Raw genomic sequence first — 5,963 nt, 5'->3', positions numbered from 1 at the left:
CATGTAGCTCCTGTCATCATACTCTAACGTTGCATTGGTACTGGTTCCATTCAAGCTGCAAAATGCCTTGGGCAGGCCAACCTGTGTGTTTCTAGTAGTTTCCATCTCAATCTAGCTATATATCATGGCAGCTTCCTCAGTCTTCATACCTCCCACTTCCTCTCCCACAGAAGTCTCTGGACAGTGGGTTTTCCCACCAAAAATAAGATAATGAGAGTAAAATCATCATTCCTAGAATAGTAACCATATACCCCAAATGCTCCATCCTGGCTCCCACCACCTCTTTTGCTCTTGCCTCAACTAGATTCAACCATGTGCTGTCAGTTCAGTTGAATCTCTTAAATGATGGATTCCCTTTAGGCCATTATGGGATTAAGAGTTTAGGTCTCAGAGCTAGAACTTCATTTCACTTCTCTCTAAGCATTAAGTTCAGTTATAAAAAGAGGACAAAAATACATCACAAGGTTGTGAAGAATCAAAAAGTTAACTTATCAAAATGTTCATTTGGTCATACTTCGGATCTCCAGTAAATGGCAGCTATTATTATTATTAGGAAATGGTAGCTATTATTGTTATCAACCTTTAAAAAACATCCTGGCCCACCGTAACACCTTCAACGGTAGCTACTGCACTGAGCGAATTTTGGTTGGCAGTCCAAAGGCAGAAAAATGTTTCTTCTATAGTACTGTAGCCATTGTTGGAGACCTGGTCCTGTATAGGACAGGCTCGGGCAGGTTCTAGTTGGTGAAGTGTGCAGTGTGACTGTGCACCCCAATTTTTCTCCCATCTATATCCAAAAGCATCCAGTTATGGTTTCTGTATCGAAGTCTTGTGGTGTGTAAAAGCAGGCCCACGCCTGACATTTGTATGTCAAGTCCTCGTCCGTCTTTGGTTGAAATAACCAGCTTTTTAAAATAGTTACAAAGTCCCTTCTTATATTGCCAAAGCCATTGTGTAATACTCTTAAAACCCTTGCATGCCTACCTCTGGTCTTGGTATGGCATTCAACATAAACCAAATCTCTCTAATGGCTCCACATTTCTCTTAAAGACAAGATCCTTCTAATGACTTACAAGGCCCTCTACTGTGTGTGCCATCCCCTTATCTTCTCATCTTATCCCATCTTATTCCCTCCTTCACTCATTCTGCCCCACATGAAGTGGTTTCTTGCTAATCCACAAACATTTCAAGCATGTCTTTGCCTCAGAGCCTCTGTGATGGCTGTTCTCTCTAAATGGAAAACTTCCCTCAGATATCCGCACATCTCTCTGTCTCACTTCCTTTAAGTCTTTGCTCAAATACTTCTTTTTCAATGACACCCACCCTGATTACCCCATTTCAACGGCACTTCTCTGACCAGAACTCCTGTTACTCTTTCCTTAGTCCTTTTTGCCGTAATATCTATCAATTCTTTCATACTCTACCATTTGTTTATTTACTTTGTCTATTGTCTAACTTCTCCTGGTCGACTGTAAACTCCACCAGGGCAAGTGTCTTCTTTTTAATCCCCTGAGGCATCCCAAGGCACATAGTAGTCACTCAATAAACCTTAGTTGACTCAGTGAATGTTGGATGTTCCTTTCTTCTCGAAACCCTGTCTTCTCTTGATTCTGTGACCACTCTTTCCTTATTATTCTCTCTCCTCTCTGCCATTTCTCCAGTTCCCTTTTCATAATCTTGCTTCTACCCACCCTTTACATGTAGTTGACCCCCAGGATTCTTTCATGGTCTTTTTTTCTTACAGCCATTGGCTCCAGCTCTCACCTATACCATAACTCCCAAATGATTATCTCCAGTCAATATGTCTCCTCTAAACTTCATACCTTAATTATACATCTACCTATGTACTTGATACTCACATTGCCCCAACTGAATGCATATCTTCTATCCGCCACATCAGATCCCCTTCTTATTTTCTCTTTATTACCCCTTACATCAGAAATCTAGGTGTCATCATCAAAAAAAAAAAAAAAAGAAATATAGGGTCATTAATTTTCTCTTCATCATATTTACCCCTACTATTTTCTCAATTCCCAAGGTCCCTTGATTCCTTCTGTTAAGTATCTCTTAAGTTATCCCTTAGTTTTTACCCTCACTACTACTGTGGAATGTTGCAGAAATACGTAAAAAAAATAATGAAGGCCATGGGGCGCCTGGGTGGCGCAGTCGGTTAAGCGTCCGACTTCAGCCAGGTCACGATCTCGCGGTCGGTGAGTTCGAGCCCCACGTCAGGCTCTGGGCTGATGGCTCGGAGCCTGGAGCCTGTTTCCGATTCTGTGTCTCCCTCTCTCTCTGCCCCTCCCCCGTTCTGCTCTGTCTCTCTCTGTCCCAAAAATAAATAAACGTTGAAAAAAAAAATAATGAAGGCCTTACGCACTGGTCTTTCAGCTTCTACTCTTGGCATTCTGATCCGCATTGCTGCTAGACTGTTTTTTTCTAGAAAGTATATCTGACTAGGTCACATCGCTTTTGAAATCCTTTCCATGAACTCTCTGGCACCATCAGGATGGATCTTTTGCTCTCCAGTGTGTCCCCTTCATGTGGATCCTCACATAAAGTTCAAGAACTTATCTAATACTCCCTGAACAGAAACCATAACCCCTGATTGTAGATCCATGGAGAGATATGGGAACCACCTATGAAAGTCACACCAAGAAGTCAAAATTGATCCCTAAGCCACTAGGAAGTAAAAAAAAAATGATGAAGAACATTGGCTACAGCATGTGACTGTAAACTCTCCCTGTCTCCCGGCATGATAACCATAGGAAAAGCGTATAAGCCCAGTGATGTAGTTCTGAAGCTGAGAACTCACAAACTGGGTAAAGGAGGGCACATTTCAGAAGAAGCATACAGCGTCCCCCATTCCATGGTGTTTGGATTTGTCCTTCTTGTCGCTGCAGGTTAACCTCACTCCAGAAAAGTAAGCTAACTCCTCTCTTATTTTGGTGCTCCAGAAGTCATGGTCCTTGACCAATAACTTGGATGGGTTTGATATATTCAGAATTTTGGGGACTAGCCCTATACTGGTCTAGGGCCATACACACAGAAATCTTCCACTATGGAGTGAAATGTTTTTATACACCTTAAAATGTTCTTACACAGTTACTACTGAGAGCTTCATCCCAAATAGTTTACCAGGTGAGAAGTTCTGTCCTGAAATTCAAAAGCATGAGTGCTGTTGGTTTGGCTATAAGTTCAGCCCTGGGATAAAAGGCAATGACCTTCTCTGGGCAGAGCACCCTCAGAGAGATGGACTATGCCAGTGGCCAGGTCAGCTTGGAAGGATCCTGGCACAGACTATGAACTTTTCTTGTGACCTTCAACATCTCTAAAGAGCATCTGGGAACAACTCAGCCTAAGAGAGTCCAGAGAAAGGAGAAGAGACCCTCTTCTAGGTCTGGGAAGAAGGATTAGAAAGGTGCTTTCATACTCTCAGTAGTCTCCAGGCATGGGGGGCAAAAGCTCTAGAGTTAGAACAACTTTGATTCAAATCCCACCTCTACCACTTAGTCCTGTGAGTTCGATCCGATTCTGTAAACTCCCCAGGATTTCACTTCCTCATCTGTAAAACTGGAATCGTTATACCCATGTAAAATGTAAAGATTGATTGAGACCATGTTGTGAGGAAATTCAGGGCACAAGATTTGGCTAACAGTTTCCTCTTGATCAATGATAGCTTTCCTCTTGCCCATCCTGAGACTGTATGAAGAGTATGCAAAACCAAGAATCCTCAGGATCAGAGCTACCTTTTTTTGATATGGCCCAGTTCTAATAGCAAGGTCTTTGTTTCTGTCTCTAGAGGACGAACTAGAAACAATACAAGATGGATATGGGGTGATTGTTGAGAAGGGGGCCCTGAAAGGAGGATAGTGTACCATTTTGTAAATAAATACTATTAGTTTTACTTTTATCTAAAAACTAATACATGTCCCATGTTCACCCTGATGTTGCGTTAAATGCTATTTAATAAGATGGCAATATTCCCTAAATTGATACAAAAAATTCAATGCAATCCTTATCAAAAGCCCAACAGGCTTCTTTGCAGAAATTGCAAGATTATCCTAAAATTCATATAGAAGTTCAAGAGGCCCAGAATAGCCAAACCAATTTTGAAAGAAAAGAACAAAATTGGAAATCTCACAGTTCCTGATTTCAAAACTCACTACAGAGTACATTAGTCAAGATAGTGTGATATTGGCAGAAGGATAGACTTACAGATCAGTGGGACAGAATTAAGATCGCAGAAATGAATCCGTACATTCGTGGTCAGTTGGTTTTTAACAAGAGTGTCAAGGCTATTCCCTTGCTCAAAGAATAGTCTTTTCAACAACGGGTGCTAGGACAACTGGATATCCACACGCAAAAGGACTAAGTTGGATCCTCGTCTTACACCATATATGAAAATTAACTCAAATGGATCAGACCTACATATAAGAACTAAAACTTCAAGACTTTTAGAACATATAGACATAAATCTTGTGACCTTGGATTGGACAACTGTTTCCTAGATATTACACCAATATCGTAAGCAACAAAAGAAAAAAAGAGATAAACTGGACACCATCAAAATTTAAAACTTTTGTGTTCCAAAAGACACCATCAAGAAATAGAAAAGACAACCCACAGAATGGGAGAGAAAACTTGAAAATATGTTAAATGACTTACATCCAGAATATATAAAGAAAACTTACAACTCACTAATAAAAGGACAAATAATCCAATGAAAAATCAGCCAAAGGATCTGAACAGACATTTTTTTCAAAGATGTACAAAGTCCAATAGACACATAGAAAGATGTTCAGCGTTATTATCCATCCGACAAATGCGAATCAAAACTACAACGAGATATCACTTCACACACTAGGATGCAAATTATCAAGAAGACAAATCTCATAGAAGAATAGATCAGATTTGTGGTTACCAGAGGCAATGGGGAGGGGAGGGGGAATTGGATACAGGTGGTCAAAAGGTACAGACTTCCAGCTCTAAGATAAAAAGTAGTAAGAATATGATATACAAATGGTGACTATAGTTAACACTGCTGTATAATATAGGGAAGTTGTTAAAAGAGTAGTTCCTAAGAGTGCTCATCACGAGAAATCTTTTTCTTTTTCCTGTATCTATATGAGACTATAGATGTTAACCAAACCTTTTGTGGTAATCATTTCACAATGTGTGTAAATCAAATCCTCATGCTGTATACCTTAAACTTATGTCAGATCATCATGATGTACACCTTAAATGTATACAGCGATGTACGTCATTTATTTCTCAATAAAACTGGGGAAAAGGGAAGACAGATAGCAAGTAGTGGCAGGGACGCAGAGAAATTGGAACCTTTATGCATTGCTGGTGCAAATGCAAAATGGTGCAGCTGTTCTGGAAAATCATCTGTCAGTTACTCAGTTAAGCACAGAGTTACCATGTGATCCAAGGATTCCACTCTTAGCTGTATATACCCAAGAAAATTAAAAAGGTATGTCCGCACAAAAAAACGTGTACATGAATGTTCACAGCAACATTATTCGTGATTGGCCAAAAGTGGAAACAACCCAAGTTTCTATCAGCTGATGAGTGAATAAAATGTGGTATCGCCATACAATGGAATATTACCTGGCAATAAAAAGAAATGAAGTTTTGATTCATACTACAATATGGATGAAACTTAAAAACGTGCTGGAAGAACCCAGACAAAAAAGGTCGCGTATTGTATCATCCCATTTGTTTTGTTTTTTTTTTAATTTTTTTTTCAACGTTTTATTTATTTTTGGGACAGAGAGAGACAGAGCATGAACGGGGGAGGGGCAGAGAGAGAGGGAGACACAGAATCGGAAACAGGCTCCAGGCTCTGAGCCATCAGCCCAGAGCCTGACGCGGGGCTCGAACTCACGGAGCGCAAGATCGTGACCTGGCTGAAGTCGGACGCTTAACCGACTGCGCCTGGGTGGCACAGTCGGTTAAGC

Source organism: Herpailurus yagouaroundi, unplaced genomic scaffold (genome assembly GCF_014898765.1).
Source record: "Herpailurus yagouaroundi ecotype Mexico unplaced genomic scaffold, PumYag 67700, whole genome shotgun sequence".
NCBI classification, from domain to species: Eukaryota; Metazoa; Chordata; class Mammalia; order Carnivora; family Felidae; genus Herpailurus; species Herpailurus yagouaroundi.
Note: the sequence above shows the minus strand (reverse complement) of the source record.